Source organism: Simochromis diagramma, unplaced genomic scaffold, assembly GCF_900408965.1.
Source record: "Simochromis diagramma unplaced genomic scaffold, fSimDia1.1 OVJJ01000402.1, whole genome shotgun sequence".
In the NCBI taxonomy this organism is placed as follows: domain Eukaryota; kingdom Metazoa; phylum Chordata; class Actinopteri; order Cichliformes; family Cichlidae; genus Simochromis; species Simochromis diagramma.
The window spans coordinates 3,241,486-3,261,197 of record NW_024386972.1 but is presented as its reverse complement, the minus strand read 5'-3'; the positions used below and the strand labels follow the sequence as shown (position 1 = coordinate 3,261,197).

Below are 19,712 nucleotides of genomic sequence, written 5' to 3'. Positions count from 1 at the left end.
AAAGTTGTGACTTATTCCTGCATTGTTCAAAAGGTGCAAATTTTACTTTAAAGGAAACAGTTCTCTGTTTACAGTTCACTCCACAGTCTTTGCAGTTTTGCTACCACTTGGTGGGTAGTAAGCAAGTGTTTGGAGACAAGTCCATGTCTGCTACGCAAACTATGGGAGACTGCAGCAATCTTCTAGCAAGAAAAAAAAAATCCCAAGAGGTCTTCAGTGCAGCACCATATAGCTCTTTCTGTGCAATTTCACCTACCAAAAGCCAGCAACCTCCTGAAACCACTTTCAAACTGGCCTGAGAATACATGTTTCCCAGTGACTTCTGGTTGATCACTGTTGGTCACTGGCAGGGTCTATCTGTCTCTGAGTTTTAGCGGTCAAATTTCACAGCAACTGCCTGGGACCTCTCTCAACTAGTCTTGTATTATGCATTTTTTCCTACTGACTTTTTGTTGCTGGAGGGTTACTGACCTGTCTCTAGGCCTGTGCAACTGGGGCGTTAATGGTTGTAGCTTATGTCAGAAAAAAATCTTATTAGAAAACATTCCCTAATGATTGCTCTCAATGGGGAGTCATTTTAGGCCTGGCAAAAATCCTAGCTTAAAGATGAGTAAAAATAATAAAAGCAATGTTGTGTGCGATTCACAGGTAACTGGCTAGCTAGCTCTGAGGATACCTATGTTCACACATTAAAGTCTTATGAAAGTATAAGACATTATGAATGAGGTGAAAAAATCAGTTTTGAATTTAACTTAAGGCCCAAACAGCATTTATTCTGCTTTGTGAAGAAAGGATGTGATCATACTCGTGCTCTGTGAGCTTTCTAACTGTCCTCTTTGAAGACATTTTAAGTAATATATTTAGTGTTTTTCATGCAAACACAAAAAGAAAGTTCAGTTAAAATTCCTCCATCACAAAAACAAAAGATCCACTGAAGTAAAGATGTGCCAGTCGTGATAAGTAAATCAACATGATGTGTGATATAATCACTGGCTAAGCACAAGTGCTGCTGTTTTCTTCATTTCAAACACTGTCTCTTTATTCCTTTCCTGAGAACACATATTGTTGACTGTGAGATGGTTATCATAATTCATCAGAGTTCAGCTCGAGTTCAAGACAAACACTTTATATGCTTGTTACTTCCTAATAAAACAACACCGACAAAGCTGCCGTTTGCACATGTGCGTCATGCATGCGCTGTGTGTATGATCAGTGGGGAAAACAAAGACCGCATACAACCACCAGGTGTTGCTTGAAGTGAGAACACCACGAAAAAGCATTCATCAAGAAACAAGAAGTGTGTGGTCACAGGACATATGATACTGCACAAAAACAAGCTTGCCTAAAGGACAACAAATGTAAAAAAGAATTTAAAAAGACAAAAACTGCAAGCCCCAGTTGGTTTACATCTCTATCTTTGTTGGAAGCACAGCATGACGGTGGCCCTTCAACCCCCATTTTCCAGAAGCTTAGACCTGGTTGTTTGATGAGGGCTTATCCCTCAGCTGACATATTATCGTTGGACAGGCCTCTGGCTGCGCCAAAAGAACAAGCTACGCAAAGGATTAGCCTCCACACTCGTGCTAATGCAGTCAAACTGTCAGAGAGATCAAAGCTGCTCACTCCAGATTAAGACCAATTAAAGTAGGTGGCCCTACACAAATTAATAGCTGGAGCGCTCACCTGTTAAAAGGAGGAAAAAAACAGTAAGAGGCTTTGTTCTCTCGGCTGAAGTGAAAAAATGCCGAGCTTTCCTGTTGTCAGTCAGTTATGTGTTATGGCAGGCAGTCAGCAAACAAAATCATTTGTTTCATGAGGTTATGAAAAACTGCACGTGTTTATTGCATGGCAGTTACACCCACACGATCTCAAACCACCAGACGAGAGCAGTTACGTCCCGATGCTAACATGGCAGTTGTGATTGCTTCCTTTAATGGAGCAATTTAAAATAATTGGCACTTTGCTTTGAAGGCCACCTTCTCATTATTAGACTTTGATTTGGCTTTTACGGGGTTGTACATTTTGTTACATAGTGCACATACTGTGTAGAGTTTAGAGCAGCCGCCAAATCCATTAAGCTAGGCTACTGAGAGGACTTCTTGCCTCCCTTTTAAAAGGTTGGAATGACTTAAAAAAAGACACTTTGTCATTTGTCAACAGCGCTGGTAGCAAACCCCGCACACAATTTGCACCTGGTTTTCAGTGCCAAGGTTTTAAACTGTGGTACATCATTTTTGAAAATTTAGGATTATTTAGGGCAACAAGTATGACTTATTATAATCATATTTCTTCATATATTATTAGACTACAGTAAGTTTGTATAATTCACCGTTCATTTACATTCACTGTCTGAAACTCCTCTTTACTTTAAAGTCAACTTTCTTCTGATTGGCTACCCCTTTCAAACAAAATCAATAGCAGGTGGGTGGGGCTTCTGTGCTCACCTGCATATAGTAAAAATATACAGTGCTGTGAAAAAGTATTTTTTACATTTATCACACTTACATGTTTCAGATTGTCACATTTTTCACAATTTGTAATATAAGATAACCAGAGTAAACACAAAAAGCTGTTTTTAAATGAGAAAAAGGTGGTAAAGCAGCCTCAGTTCGCCAAACTACCACCACCATGCTTGACTGTTGGTACGATGTTCTTTTTATTGCGGCACTCAAACCTTACAAAACTTAAACTTTTGTCTCATCTGTCAACAGAATATTTTCCCAAATGTTTTGGGGGATCATAAAAGTGTTTTTGGCAAATGTGAGATGAGTTTTTGTTTTCTTTTTGGTCACCAGTGGTTTGCATCTTGGAATCCCATGTCTCCTTTTCTTTGTTGAGTCATGAACACTGACCTTAACTGAGGCAAGTGAGGCCTGCAGTCCTTTGGATGTTGTTCTGAGTTCTTTTGTGACATCCTGGATGAGTCTTCAAAGCACTGTTGGAGTCATTTTGGTAGGCTGGCCTCTCCTGGAAAGGTTCACCGCTGCTCCAAGATTTATCTATTTGTAGATAAAATCTCTCACGGTGGTTCACTGGAGTCCTGAAGCCTTAGAAATGGGTTTGGATGATGTGTTACTTTGTTTCCTTTTGTCAGACAGTTTCTGTTTAAGTGATTCTTTTTAATTCAGCGTGTCTGGCAATAATCCAGCCTGGGTGTGGTTAGTCAAACTGACTACATCTTTCCAAAGAAATGTATCTTGGGGATCAGCACATGATGATTTAAGAAGGGGGACCCTTTAAACAAAGGTTTGGATAGGTTTGAACTTTTTCTGTTAAAATTGAACTTGAACATCTATCATTGTAGTATATATATGAGAAAAAGCCTAAGTGATAACCTTTAGAGTTTATTCCAAATATCCAGACCTCAAAAGCATTTGCTTTTAGAACTGAAATAAGAAACAAAAAGAATACAGAAGGGGTTAATGGCCTCAGTTATTACAGCAAGGCGAACATCTGAGACTGAGGCATCTGAACCACAGCTGGCCAGATAGGCTGCAGGTCATCTGAGGGCCAACGGAGGCTCTGCTGATCAAGGCCTCTGCTCCTGACAGGGGGATGAATGATGACTACAGAGTAAATGCCAAAACTATAAATTTAGTCCCACACTGACCCAGAGCTCCTCTAAAGTTTATTTACATTTTCACGTAGCGTCTAAGCTTGAACGTCAGTGTCAAAGGATCTCAAGGCCGGATGAATTAGCGATTGCAGTGCGAATGCTCTAAAGCACGCATTGCAGGGAAAGTTCATTTCACTCCAACATGTCCGTTGCGAGCGCTGCTGAGGAGCAGACTGAAAGAATCTTTCATTAACTTGTCTTTTCTTGTTACTTGCTCTGAATCTTGCTTTTGACTCGATCCAGCCGAGCTGAGTAGAACCGGGTGTAGTGTCAAAACCGCTCTTGAAATACGGCTTTGTCCCGTCAATTACAAACACTAATGAGTGAATTTTGCTTCCAAAAAAAATAAAAAGAATCTGAAGCCAGACACATTTTTATATGTGGAAAATAAATAAATAAGCTCAGCACCCCATGGTTAACTTTCCAATAGGCTTCGCAGAGAGCTCTGTTTGATGTGGATGCCTAGAGTTGACTGTGTTTGGACAGTCATGGGGTGGAGCTGCCAGGCTTTTAACTGCTCCAGAGAACACAACCCACCACAGAGCAGCACATAGGAGTCCCTCTGTCCCGAGGCTGGACACAAACTATCAACTGAGAGAATGAGAGCGAGAACCACAGTGGGATTCATTCCCGCACAGTCCTGGAGGCTAACGCAGCGGCAGTGAAACACCTTGAAGACCTTTGTAGTGCGATTCTCAAAAAGCATTTCATCTGCTCCACATTGCAGCGCTAAAAGAGATTAATATTAAATCTTCTATTCAAAACATTTTATTTCTCAACACTTGACAGCTACAGGTGAAGAGACGGGGCAGGCAAAAGCTTACTTTATGAATTAAATCGTATTTAACTCACATCTGTCAAGGCAGGCAAGTATAAGACATACATTCAAAGGAGGTGGAAAGAAGTCATTGCTCCTATTTTGTGGTGTGGGAGGCATGCAATGCCTAATTTGAGAGAACGAACGTGCTTAAGTTATTACTGCAGGAAGGCAATCTGTCAAAGGCAGGCTGTTTTGGCATGTTGCATACCGCTGCTGAGATCATAGAGTCAGATTCTGCTTGCAATTACTGCTGAAGGACCTTGGATGCAGGCAGACGGCCATTAATCCTACTTCTGGCCCTGCACACTACGACATATCAAAATTCCCACTGTCCTGCATGCCACAGCTCTGGGAAAATGTACCAAAGCAGCCAAACCGCACCAGTGGAGTAATTGATGCCATCATTAATGTAATTAGGTACATTTAAATCAGCAGTACGCTATGGCTTACTTTGATCTGCAATGTATGGGCATTTACAGGGGAGAGGAGACCACTCAAATGTACTCTATTAACAGAACGTTACTAGAGCCGAGGATGAAAAATGAGTTAGCAGGCCGGTAGCTTCTTAAGCGATCAGAGAAGCAGAATTGAAGTGTAAAAATTCAAATGCCCTGCATTTACAGCGTTCCTCAAATCCAGACAGTTGAGCGTTTGAGAAGAAACAATGCAGTCTTCCGTTTAAAGACAGAAATGCTTCATTTAGAAGTAATGAAGTCAGCTATGCTATGTTCGTGCTTATGGTGCTCAGCGCTAGCTAATTTCACTTTAGCTGTGTCAGTCTGCTGACTTTATTAGCCCATTCTACCAAGTTCACTAAACGTTATCCTATAATTTCTATTTGGGATTGTAATTGTAGCCACTGTTCAAGAAACATTATGTTATCTCTTGTTTTAGGTAACAGGGAAAAACGTATTATAGAAAAACACCAATATATATGTAGCAGCGTTGTACATGGATTGGATTTTAAATACTTAAATACATAGTTATACATGGTATATGTGTATAACTATGCTATATTTATATATGTTATATTATATTTTTGACTTTCTAATACATCATGTATTATTTGAATAAATGTGTTATTTCAAATCTTTGAATTACTGATGTATTAATTGTTGTCTTTGAATATATTTGAAATTAAGTTGAGCAAACAGTAGAAAATATATGCCTGAAACGAAGAGGAGTTTAAAAATAAAGTAGCATAAAATTAATTACAAGTATGACCAAGCATGAATTCATTTACATGCTGTTAACCACTGTTGAAAGCATGATAAAGTATGAGGGTCTTTGGGAAACAAAGTGCATTAGTAAAGCAGTAACACATGGAAAAACCCAGTATACAGTTCTTACCACTAGATTATACAGCTTAGTAAATACACGGGATTCTGAGTGTGTTCAGTTTCTTTTCCACTGACATCCATATGTACAATGAAAACAGGCTCCCTTAAAAAGTCTGCTGCCTCTTTGTTGTCATCACCAAACCATGTTGTTTGCTATACAAAGGCTGTGGTTTCATCTGAGTGAAAGCAGCACACACACTGAAGAGAAAAGGGCTTCAAAGAGAGAGATTCATCATCGTGCCTCGCCCCTCCCACTCACAATACACCTACGCATCTCTGTGATCAGGTCATTGGGCTGTTTAATGTGGTATGACATTTTATCCCCACCTTAACTGTCTTAAAGCAGTGGGTTATGCATGGAGTCACTTCAGTATCGGCGAATGCCTGAGTTTCTTTAACCCACTGATAGGTTTAGTTGGGAAAAAAAAGAAGTTAATGTCCCCATCAAAGGAAAACGTTGACACTGCCATAACTATAGCTGTAAATGGCTTAAAAAGAGAAACTCAGAAGAGGATAAAGGTAATTTCATGAAAAGAAAAAGGAAACTTGGACTTTGTGTCCAAAAAGCAACCCACAATGAACCTGAAGAAAATGCTGGCACGGGAGAATCCAGTTCCACGAACTGCAGCGGAAGATTTTGTCACGCGTCCAAATATCTGCATAGAGTGTCATGTTATGCCCGTGCATCTGCGTGTTCTGAATAACTAGCATGACTTCCGTGCAGATGGTCACAGGATGTGACCACCTCATATCGCCTGTTCCCATCCATCTACCGCTAAATAGCTCCTTTGACACCCCGTGCCCGCGTCTCGCCTCACATGATAGCCACCATTTTGAAAATAACACAAAGAAGAGATGAGCAGAAGTCTTTCTTTCTTTTACTTCCAAAACATCGCTTCACATGCACAGTGCACCCCACAAGAACTTTTGACCTGTTTGTGGCAGGCTGTGAGTCACGAGTTAGCTCTCTTGATATCACTCCTTTGAAATCTTAATGTCCAACTGCCCTTCTTCATGGCCCCCGCTCAACAGCTAAATCAGATTTATAACTACTGTCAAAGGCAGGGATGACAGATAAATTAATCTTCCCTTCACGAGTTTACATCTTGGGCATCTGGACTGCTGATCTTGCCCTAACAAGCGTAGAGGTCTTGGTGAGCTGTCTTTTAATGTTGATGTGTTCATGGCTGGAGATGAATGGCTCTGTCATAGGAATCTATTTATACAGCAGTTATATAGCAGTGCCACCAGATCCAGGACATTGCACTTGCCTAAGATGAGCAACAGCATCTGTTAGAGGAAGTCAGCAAATGACACTTTCTTTGGTTTTGGAGCACTGGTCAGTGTAATGTGTGCCTGTTACTGTCAGATTAAGCAATAAAAACCAAAACAAAACAGGAGAGCCAGCAATGATGGAAAAATGTTATTTTCTTCATCAAACAAAGCACTCTGAGAGTTTATAATGTTTTTTGTAGAATCAAATATTTAGAAAAAGATGTATCTGGATATGAAATTGAATCAAAATATATCGTTTTTTAGCTGATGACTGTCATGATCTTTTGTTATTCATTTGCACAAAAATGAAAGGTGACACATTTTTTTGAATTAATGCATCACAATAACTCACAATATTTTCAAGTGGACACAAATAACAGAAACCAACAACAAATCAACTGAATGGAGTCGAAGAAAAGATTCTTACATTTACTTTATGGACCATAATCTATTAGGACAGGCTAACATTTTGGTGTAAGGAAGATATTATTGAACAAAAAATGAAAAACAATGCTCTTCACACAATCGTCCTGTAACATAACGTACTTCACAGTCTATGAATTCCAGGGAAACTGGAAATTGTAGCTTTCGACACTGGATCAAACTGAAGATATCTGGTGTTTGATAACTGAGCACTATGTCAGGTTCTAAACACAGACATTTACCAACAGGATTTGCTGACCATAGCAGCAAATCTGCATTTTTGTACCAAACATCATCATACCAAACAGACACAAACAACAACACACAATCGATAATGAAAACAGACTTCGTGATGATTCCACAGGAGGTGGACCCAAACACAGGACACAAGGAAGTGGATTATAAAGCCAAAATCTTTTAATCCAAAAACAAGCGATGGTCACAGACGTAAAGGCGGTCAGTCAAGGCAAATGATGAAAGCAGGAGGGACGCAAAAGGCACATGGAACTATATAAAAAATAAAATAAAATAAAAAAAACTACTAGAAATCCTACAAGCTTGACTACAAAAAGTACAAGAGCAGAATAATCAATTTTAAAGAAAAAACTAACAAAGACAGGAAGTGTCAAGAAATAACCAAACTACAACAGGGAAGGACTTCTCTGTAGAATAAATAGGAAAAAAATCTGACACCATGACATAATGTGCTGGTGAAGTAAAACAAAGTAGACTGCTAAAGGTTGCTAAAGAAGTGACAGCTCAATCTAAAGAGCTGGCTCGCTTCCTCGCTTAGCTAGTTCACTTCTGAAATTCTGCAGCATACAAGAGTTTTCAAAATGTGCTGTCCAATTGTGGGTAAAGTGCCAGTCCATTGTTGGCAAATGGACTGGCTCTTATATAGCACTTTTCTACTGTCTTCACGCACACACTCACACTGATGGATGCATCAAGGGAAACTGGGACTTCAGTAGCTTGCACAAGAATTGTTTAGCAAGCCTGGGATTGATCGACCAACATTCAGACTGGTAGATGACCCGACCTTTCAAAGAAGGATGATTATCCTTGGAATGCTTATTATCAAAAGATCTGTAAATGACAACTCAACTCAGTTAAAAGGAAGTTTTTCCTCCCCACTGTCACCAAGTGCTTGTTCATAGGGGTTCATCTGATTGTTAAACCGCTGTGTTATGATTTGATGATATATAATAAATACAGGGATGGGTGACTTTTAAAAGCAGTGGTCAGCCAAGCGAACTGGGTGCAACGGACAAGAGACGCAACCAGTTGGACTGACGTTCAGCAGCACCATTAGCTTGGAATAATAAACTAGGCATCTTCCAAATTGCAATCATTAAAATATAAGTCAAACGAAAAAAAACAACATAGTCTGAGATTAACATGGTACTATCATATAATTGGTGGCGAATTGTAGCCAGCTGAAAAACAGGACCACCGGGACTGCAGAACTCAAGCTTGTCATTGTCAGCCCACCCTCCTCAGTGCCTAACACACCTCCTCACCCCATCACATGAATCCCAGTCACCACCCTCCCCTGCATCTGCAACAAAAGATACTTTGAGGTCATGCTCCTCTTCTTTGTGCCCACCACAGCGTGAGAACAGAACCAATCGAGACAAGGATGACTTAAGTGGCACTAATAATGAAAAGTCCATCATATAAGGGAAAACCAGTAGTGCTCCAGAAGAAGCTCCAAAGCGATGCGCAAACAAATCAACTGTGAAGAATTTAATATTTTGTATAATTTTCCCAGCCTTTAAACTGAAATTATTTGACTTCCCTCATCAAACTGCGTAACGGACTTCATTGATGATAATATGTCTGAGCTTTAAGCCGCACCCCTCTCTATATTCATCGCCCCGAGAATCCTCTGTGGGGGTTTAAAACTTCAAACAGTTCCTCATGAAAAAGTCAGAAGGTGTCAGACATGTGTTCCCCCTCCTCGCACCCCTACCCTGCCGGCTTGCCAACACCAAAGGCCAGAATTGATTTTGTGTGAAGCAAGACCAGCTCCACCCCCATCAGGGATCACCTGCCTTACTCCCTGACTGTGCCTCTCACACAGCACTAACAATCAGGGGAAAACATCAAAATACTGACAAGATATCTGTGGTTATCAGAGTATATTTTGCTAATCATGTATCACATAGTGTAGAAGAATTGCAGAGTGCGTTTTGTACAAAGTGATTTCCTGTCAGAACATCTGACGGACGTTAAATTGTTACATTTAATTTCTTTCTACTCTAATTCCACATGGATGATCCTTGTGTATGAGCTAATAAAGTGAGGTTTATGTTAGATTCACGGCAGATTATGTGAGATAAGAGCATCGTCCTTCGACTCAGAAGGCTATAAAGCTAATCTAGCTGTAAATAAAAAAAAATGCAGTATGAAAGGTCAGTCAAGAGCCAACAGAGATAAAAGTCTGAGATGGCTTTTCATGTAGGGTGATCCATTCACGATCCCCTTTAAATTAAACATTCCTTCCTGTTTGTCTGCATGTGCTCATCCTGGAAGGCACCGGCAACATGGAGTGGGTCAGTTTCTGATTTGTTTTGTGTTTTGAGTTCCTAAATTTGTTGTGATCCATCATCACAACATCAAAATCTAATCTGATAAGTTGTTTAAGGAGAATTCAAAAGGCTAATCCAGTTTAAGTAAGCTATTTTTTTCCTATAGAAGACATTTTGACTTGTCAGAGCAGGTGTAGCACAGCTGTAGCTAACGCCATTGTGTATTTAATAACATTACTAATGGCTCGGTTTGTTGTGCGTTCCAGTAAGCCAAGTCAGCAAGTGTGTTTAATAACAGGACCGGAACAGCTAAATACAATGCAGCTATCATTAATGTAATGGCTTGCACCTGCTTTCTTCCTACTGTGACAAGTTAGCTCCCACCAATAGCAAAAAATGTTGTGTTGAGCTGATTGCTCAGATTGCTTTTGTTTACTGACCGATTCAATAAATGAGTTGAAAGTAAATAGAAATGTAGTAAATATACAGTTTTTACTCAAAATGATAGTTTTGTCCGTCAATGGCAGCCATGAATTCCAGTTGACTGTTTGTTGACATTATCTGATAAATGTTCACTCCATGTCTCGTGAACTTCCTCTCACACGTTGGATAACAGACATTTCATTGAAGGCACTGAGCTCCAGTGGCTACTATCACCACTCCATCATAGACAGAATTACAGCTAACAGCTTCTTCTCTAAATATTTCTTGTCTGGCTGTGCTTTGGGTCATTGTTCTGCTGCAGGAGGAAATTGGCTTCAATTATTTGATAATGTTCCTCATTCCTAGATCTGAAATCAACTTACCATAAGCTAAAATGTTTCAGTGGTTTACGGTATAAAAATGCATGTGCTAATAGAATAGAATAGAATAGAATTCAACTTTATTGTCATTGCACATGCACAGGTACAGGGCAACGAAATGCAGTTTGCATCCATCCAGAAGTGCTTTAGTGATATAGATATATTACAATATATATTAGCAATAATATAGATATGTGAGTATATTACAGAAATGGGTCTATTATGGTATGTTTTAATGTACACGGTATGAAGTATGCCTGTAATGTAATGCCTGCACCTCATTAGCAGGCTACTCGTGAACCATGCTAACATTTCTATCTGTGTCTTTCAACAAAATACAATGTTGATATTTAAGGACATAGGAGAATCTCTTTGGGTTCCTTTGTTGCGGTGTAAAACTGGATATTTAAAATCGTGTGATTCTACTGGTACGGATACTTGTTTCTAAATTTCTGGCACTGTGGCATCCCTAACCTGTACTAGTTTTTTCTTATCTTTCTCTCTCTACAGTTGAAATTGTTGAACTTCCATCAAGAAGACCCGCACCCAGGTGTCACCTCTTCACTGTTGCTGTTAGCTCGTGTTTCGTGCCTACTTTTTAATGAACCTGCCAGCTGAGGATCAGTGAGGATCCCTTTCTTAAGCGCTTGTTAGTTATCCACCGGGGTCTTCCTCTTGTCTTTATATTCTAATCAGAGCCACTTTGAGTTGTTTCATGAAGGGAGTAGTACACACCTTTGCATGAAATTGTTTTCATGTTTTTAGCCAGTTGAAAAAAGTTCTCGTTTTGTTCTTTTCTAATAACCTTGTAGTATTTTAACATGCTAAATTTGCAATAGGTGGCACGATGTGAAATCTGTACACCTACATAGATTCCACTAAAGATATTTACTGTTATATATAAACTTAATTCATCATTTCGGATCATTTTAACAAGCAAGTCCAATTTCGTAAGTCATCTAGAAATTATCCTAAACTTCGAAGCAGTAAGGTTTTACTACCTTACTGCTTCAAAGTTATTATTACTGGTTGATATTTTAGAGAAAACTACAAGAACACAGTTTGAAATAAACCCAAACACTTGCAGAAGTTTAAGTTCTAGCATTGTCACAGATAACGCTTACCTCAGCACCAGCAATCAATGAAACTGCGAGCGAGTTGTGCAGTACTTTACTAAAAGGATACCTAAACACATTACAAAACCAAAGCTGAACATAAAATCCTAATGGCAAGCTAACATTTAATGACGTGTTTAAGTGCTAGGGAAGTTTATGCATTATGATAGAGCATCCATAAAAACTCAGTTTAACACAGCTGACTTCACTCATTAAATATTAATGCATTTTAACAGATTTGACATAATGTTATTTTCCTACCTACTAACAACATGTGTCATTCATGCTATGTAATAGCTTAATAAAAGCATCTATAAAGCAGAAGGGAAGCATATGAAAGGCCCAGAACAGGCAGGGAAACAACCATGAATGTGTTTTGGAATGGAGGTTTTAGGAGCCTGGCGTCAATGTGTGAGACGCGACTTCCTTATTTTTAACACTGGGCACTTCAACCACTGGCTTGATGTCAACCTCTCATTCTAATGGACAGCCACAAAGCTGACAGGCTGTAAATCAGAGGAACTATAGAAAGCCATTAGTCCTGGGATACACAATAAAAAGCGGTAATGGTCTCATAAAGCCTGCAACACCACAGCAGACATTCTGATTCTGTCTATTAAGGGCTGCACAGAGCCTCGGATGAGTGAAAATAAGGAAGCCATTTTTCTTTTGTGCATTGTTGCCTGGGGTCTCGTGCTCATGATCAATGTACAGCAAGATGCACTGCGCTGAGAGCTATTTATTTACACTGTACTCCAGCTGAGTGAATGTTAGAGGAGAACATTGTGATTATGAAGTGCTTCTATTGAGCCTCTATGCTACAGATGCCTCATTGATTTACTGTGAGTTGGTTATAAATGCCATGTGTGCTCAGAGTGCTGGTTATGGAACCAAGAACAACAGTTTACATTAGTTTTTATAATGAGCGCGATGTCATACTCAAATTGTAAACAACAACATGCTTACCTTTAGTGCTCTCCTTTAGTCTTGTATGATGGGTGGGAGTGGAACTTCGTGTCTACTGTTAATAGCAGCAGTAGTAGTACTCCTCTAGGAAATATGAACAGCTTTACCAGATTCATGGTAATCTATCCAATAATGTTGAAATATTTTAGTCTGGGACTATATCTACAGACCACAAACAAACTGGCATTATCATCCCCATACAGCCATGACTAAAAGTGACACTATATAACAGCAACATCTCGTTCTAGTGATCTTCAGTCTTTATCTTTCTAAAGCTTGCTTTTGTTATTCGGTGTCAGACAGAGATATCACCATGAAAAGAATTCTTTGAAACTGCTTTCTACTGATAAAACGTCCCATTTAACTTTTCCACTGTTTAAACTATGACTAACGCATTTCTACAGGACGTCACGGACTGTAACTCCAAAACCTCGGCAGAAGTAATCGAAACTTTGGGGATGGTTGTGTAAGACTTAAGGTTTGTGTTTTGTTTTACATTTACTTTAACTATATCTGCTTTCCCTATTTTTGGGAAGGCTATTCCAGAAGTTTAAAGTTAGACTGCTTTATCCATTACAATACCAGTTTTGATGTGTACTGGGTGTCAATCTCATCCTGGAACAAATAATTGTGTCCAAGTTTCAAGTTTTGACAGTTGTTACACTGTTCTTAGGTTTGGAAGTCTCGCTTTTACTCCTTTAAAGATATCTTGTGTCCTTGAGGCCAAATAGCTCAGTTTATGTCTTATCTGACCATAAAAGGTTTCTCCAGAAGGTCTTTGGTTTGTTCCTGTGGGCAGCTGTTAGTGTCACTAAAGTTTGAAGGTGTCGTTTTTGGAGGAGGGACGTTTTTCTCGTGGACAGGTAATGGCAGGCTAGAGTCTTGGTGGTTCATGGGTTGTTCCTGAACATCCTTACCAAATTCCTGTCATCTGAGGGTGACAACCTGGGTCTTCTTTCAGACACTGAAAAAGTGGCAACATATCTGCATAACTTAGACTTATGATGATTAACAGTTGTTTGAAATGATCTTTGAATCTGCAGTTGTTTAGAAGTGACTCCAAGAGACCTTCCCGACTCGTGTAAATCTACAAGTCTCCTTCTTAGATCTTTACTGAGTTCCTTGGACTTGTTCTCAGTATTGGTCAATCCAATGACTTCTGTCAAACAAATCTTTTTTTACCCAGCAAAGCTGTAGTCAATCAAGTTAACTAATGAGAAGTTAATAGGCCTCGGCCTTGTCAAGATAAAAGCCACTGTAGAAACTCTAAAGTCATTAAAGATATGTGCTGTACAATGATTCCACCTGAAAAAAGAGCAGTTCAAAGAAATTGTTCAAACCCAAAAGCTTGACATGCCCATGATGGATGTATGTAAACCTCTAACCACAACTGTACAAAGTCAGTGTAGTTTAATTGAGTTCATATAGAAATAGAGCAGATATTTGTCTGTGAATCCAGTATGCTCAAACTAGACTCGAACTCTCGATGCAACCGTTTCCAGTTTATGTTGCATTTGAGAAAGTGTAATGTTGTACATAACTGGTAAAAACGGCTCTGAATAGTCGCCTTCCAGAAAAATTTCAAGAATAAATACAATGTGGAGAAACAAAATGCCAAAATTTTAGACTGATGATTTTAAATAAGCTTCAAATGAAGGCTGGTGGCTCATGATAGGTTTCGATGTTCAACATAACAAATCTAATTTACCAGAAAGCATCTTTTTGAAACCACGCCAACCTTATTTAGCTATTCCAAAACCCGATGCCAGATGTCTAAATAATTTCACCAGATCAACCCAAATTTCCCCTCTTAAAAGATAAGAAAGTGTTCTGAGTGACATTTCAACAGGCTGTTCCCAACTTCCAGCAAGATTGAACTTGCCTGAAGACAATGACAAGCTCCTCTCTGTCTGATGTCACTTCCCATTTCCAGGCCGACTGCTATCTGCTACTGGCTTCTGCCAATAATAGCTCATCAAAACAACACAACCCTTCTTGGCACCAAAATAAAGGCTGCGGTCCGCGTCTGTGCCACTCAGTTGTCAATTAAGACTCCTCTTCACACTGACACTTGTGACTTAAAAGAAACAGTCGAGAATGTGATGAATTTGAGCCGACAGATGAGAAGGCAGTGCGCTGCGTTGCAGTACCATAGTGCGCTTGAGATATGGATAACAACTGACACAACTGGCAGGTCTTATGAAGTTTGATTTCATTTGTCAGGCTTGCTTGCTCCCTCACTTTTCAATCATCGTGGTAATAGCTCATTCTGATCGCCTGAAGACACTCACTCTCACTTCCATTTAAAATGCAAAGACATAAATATAGTAGGTGCCGCTATGGGCTGCACATCAAGATGGCATTTGTTGTATCCGAGATTCTGTAAATTCATATGTTTAAAGGCGTGTAATATAGGTATCAGCGAGGATACTGAACCAGGTTTTGGGTGCTTATAAAGGTGTCGTGATCTCTAGAAGTGACAAGGTTTTGCAAAAGAAAGAAATAAAAATGAAAATACATATAAATGAACACATATCACATAAACCATAAATGACAAGGAAATAACCATCAACCTTGGTATTTGATCGCTAAGTAGACAAATGGAGCAGTAAGTGTCCAAGCCTGTCTCGGCGAATACCTTGCATGCTTGTCTCCAGCCGACCACATGACGCTAATTCCCGACTGAAGCGCTCCTCCTGTGCAGCCCTAATCCTGCCTGTGAAATGTGACAAGATCATTCTTAAGGCCTACTTTAGTCTGAATAATCTGCCCATCACAGGCATTCATCCCAACCTGCACAGTGCCTCCAGCATCATAACATGCTACCTGTATGTTTTCACCATGACTTAGGCGCCATAAATTAAATCTACACGAGCAAAATGTCGGTGTATGTCCATGTGGACATTTTACATTGATTGCACTGCAAACATTATGAACAGTGTCCAGAAGTATTACTGCAAATGATCAATTAATTGCGTCAAAACACAACAGGAATTCTTAAGTCATGATAAACAATTTATTAAGCTCTTTTTTGGTTTGTTTGTTTGTTTTATATCCTTGCAAATGCATTAATATCTTGATTTTTGGAAATGGTGATCCGACAAACAAGAAATTCGTCAAAATAAATAAGCCCAACCAAGTTGCGTGCCATAATCTCACGAGTGCTTTCCTTGTTTTCTTACAGCTAATAAAGTACAGTACAGTGGATCTCACAGGCGCTTCCTGAAGTTTCCACAAAGTTCTGTACCAATAATATGGCAGCTGTCAGATTGAATTGAGCGACTGGTTCCCGACGCTAACGTGAAGGTTAGGTGAAGTTAACTCTTCTTTACAGCATGACTACAAGCTGCCAGGATCCTCACCTTCCCGATGGCAAGTGGACGACAGCATATAATCTCCACGGGCTTTACTTTCTACTCCTGACCAGCTTTAACTAATTGAGAAGACAAAGTGAAAAAGACCCTTCACTGCCACGATCTTGGCTGCACCTCAACTTTTCTAACTCTCTCAGTCATGCTGCGCTCCTGTCATCTGACTTCCGGCGAGACGGCATAAGTTCTTCGTGTCAGCTCCGAGTTGAGAGCTTGCAAATGAAGTCAACGCTGCAGTATTTGACACTCAGATTGGGGCGTGTGTGTGGGTGGGTGGGGGCGAGGAAAATATCTTGGGTGTAGTCAAGGGGAATGGGTATGACTTCTAAGTATCTGAAATGTCCTGTCTTAAACACATAATATCCGTAATACTTCCTGACACATTCGCCTATAACCTCTTATTCTGTGCCAGCTTCTGTGGGTCCCTTTTTTCTCTCTCTGGGCGTAGAAGAAAAGCAGTCTATTTTCTTGTCATATTTGCTTGAAAGGGGACTCTCAACTTGGAGTCTAATTTCCTGCACTTTAAAGACAGTCCACATGCAAGGTGCATTACCATGCTATCAAGGTGATGGGAGCAATTTCAAACTGTCAGTCAGTCATGGAAATATCAGAGAGACTTAATGTCTAGTGCAACCTGTCAAAGGCTCCTGTGAAGAGGTGGAGAGCATAATCTGAGTTTTATTCACTCAGTACCATTTACTTGTCAGTGTGGCTCTCTGTTTCACTCTAGATGGTAGCTCATAAGGAGATGGGGATATAATATGCCCATATGTATAGAAATATATATGTATAGAAAGTGGGAGAGAGCTACTTAAATGAAGAGGTCACTATGGCAGGTTTAAAAATGTATAAGAAGACCAAAGACAAAGAAGGAAAATGTAGAGCTGCTGCATATCAACAGAGAGCACTTATGTACCAAGTACCATAGCTTCAGCCCGAGTATAAAACTGCTCCATCTCGTATGATCTTACAGCGCTTGCTTCGCAGACAGCAGTTAGTTAAGGCTGTTAATTTCCCGATAGACGCACCACTCTGGGTGACACACTGGGGCTGTACTTAACCATTATTAATGTGACAGGCCTCACTGCAAAGCAAATCAATTAAACAGGAGCAATCACCATAGTCTGGATAACGGCCCTTTTAAGGCTGTTTTCATGTGACAAGGAGGTCCTCGATCCAGGCCTCTGCGCCGAGACCTGACAGGTCAAGAAAGCGGCATGAAACAATAGCACCTTCTAACCATCATCTCCCCTTTTTACCTGTCAGATCCAGTCGGCCTGTCTGGCTGCTGACGCGGCGTGCCCTGCGCCGCCTGCCACAAGGTGAATTTTCATGTCATGTCGGGGGAATTTCTTATTCCATTTGCTCGACATTATAATGCCGCATTTATCGACCATATCCTCTTTTTGAAAGCTATATGTCAGGGCGCCTGAGTTTTTGTCATTTTTTCCAACAGATTCAGTTACTTGTCCCTCGTGATTAGCTCAATGTACACGTGCAAGCATAAAGGGAGCGTAATATCAAAAGTGGAGCACGCACTTACCTTAGCGCTTTTCGGGCGATTCTTTCGCTTGTGACCTCTGAAGTGTCTGAAAGGGTGGAAGGAAAGCTGCTTTCAAAAAAACACCACTTTTTACACTTGCTCACGATGTTGGTTGTCATTCCATTTTTTTTATAAAAAGACAAAAAATTATATAAAACCAGCTGAAATATATTACAAGCATGCTTTTGTCTAATCAACCCTGTTGTGCAGACCATCCATCAGCCCGCAAAACTGAATTATGCAATACCCATTATATAATTATACATTATACAATACAGTCATGATAGAAGCTCCTGACAGGGTGACCCTAATTGCCATTGTTTTCCATTTTTAATAATCCCCAGAGATAAATTGTCAAGTCGTCTCCAGTGCTTCAGCACAGAAAAACCACCACCTGAAAATAAAACGAAGACTAAAAGCTAAACTAAAAACACAAAAAGTGCCACAAAGAGGACAGAGGAAAGTCTTCACCTCTGATCTCGCTTATTTTACTTCCACATGAATCCTCAATAAAAAATATTTTGATGGGCAAAATGTAGAACCGAATAAAAGTTGTCAAAGCAACTCAGAAAAATAGAAAAGCTGTTTCTAAGGATCATTACTGAATGTGTGTTTTTAAAACACATGGATTAAATATCTAATTTCAGATGATAAATTAGGGCTATGTTTTTGGATATTTTTAATAAAGGCCAGAGAAGATGCTTTAATGAAGAAATGGATGCAAAAAGAACTGGGTGAATTAAACCTGATTTCTTTTTTTATTTGCAGAACTTAAAGTTCAGACATTTTTGCTGAATTCATTATTAAATGTGAGCTGGAGGGAACTTTTGTAGAAGAAAACGTGAATTAATCCTTTAAAAAAATAAACAAACCCTTAATATTTAATAGTAAAGCCCAGAGATGTGCTTTCTTTCGGTGTAATCACCAACTAGAGGTACCCAGCCCTGCTTGTAAACGTTTGTATTTGCATGGATTCCGGGTGATTCATAAATGTGTCCTTGTGTGAAATACTAGCGGGAGATTTCAAGCTTTCTGTTTCAAAGTAATGAATTGCGGCGACGGGAAAAAAAAGTGAAGCCATTTAAGGATAAAGCCGAGAATTTGGTGTCTGCCGCTGCGAGCCATCCATCACGTCCACAATAAAGGAGCTTTTGCCTGACGGTCGAAATTTATGGTCGCCCTTCTCTGCCCTAATAACTCAAAGCGCTGTGTCAGAGCCTGACAGCCGTTGCCGAAAACAGCACCCCTTTTATCAATCAAAAAACACTTGCATATGTTTAACTTTCGCCTGATCAGCAAGACATTTATAGGCTATTGAGTAATAAGATAAGTGGGTCTATTTCGATGGGAAGAAATGTGGACGCTTTAATGATTAATGGCAGCCACAAGAGAGTTTTTTAAGCGCTCTTGGAACAAAAAAGAAGGATTTTTGGCATGAGTGCGGAGGAAATGTGGAGGTGTATTTTTTAATTTCCTACACCCAGAAAAAAATATATAATAATGATAATCACTTGGAAAAATTACATGCTATTAAATCAGTGTCTGTAGCAGAATTACAGCGCCATATAAAAATACCTTGGAGCTTATCTCCAATTAAACAAATTGCTGTTTTTAGTTTGACCAGACCAGGCGGTGTAAAGCGGCCCTGTGCGGTGATGGAGCGGTTAGGGGAGATAATACAACACGTATTATCTGCCCTTCTCGTGGATTCACTTTACAGCTTTTGACCTGAGCATGGCTGAGAAGAGGCAAAAAATAAATAAATAAATAAAATAAATCTGCAGACAGTTGACTGGCAGGACAGGGAACTGACAGATGACAGGCTGTGATTGAGGGAGAAAGTTGCCGAACATGTGAAACATGGCGATAGATGTAGGCAGGGGATGTGACCTTACAAGTCCCTCGCTTG

The 19,712-nt window shown here is 39.8% G+C and overlaps 1 long non-coding RNA gene across 1 annotated transcript in view; it reads right to left on the bottom strand.

Annotated features, from left to right (window-relative positions):
• Positions 1–12,357: 12,357 nt before the first annotated feature.
• The window catches only part of LOC120737940, a 38,742-nt gene continuing 31,387 nt past the window's right edge, over positions 12,358–19,712 (bottom strand). The window contains exon 4 of the long non-coding RNA XR_005696878.1: positions 12,358–17,849. This is a non-coding gene — a long non-coding RNA (uncharacterized LOC120737940). The remainder of the gene's footprint in view (positions 17,850–19,712) is intronic.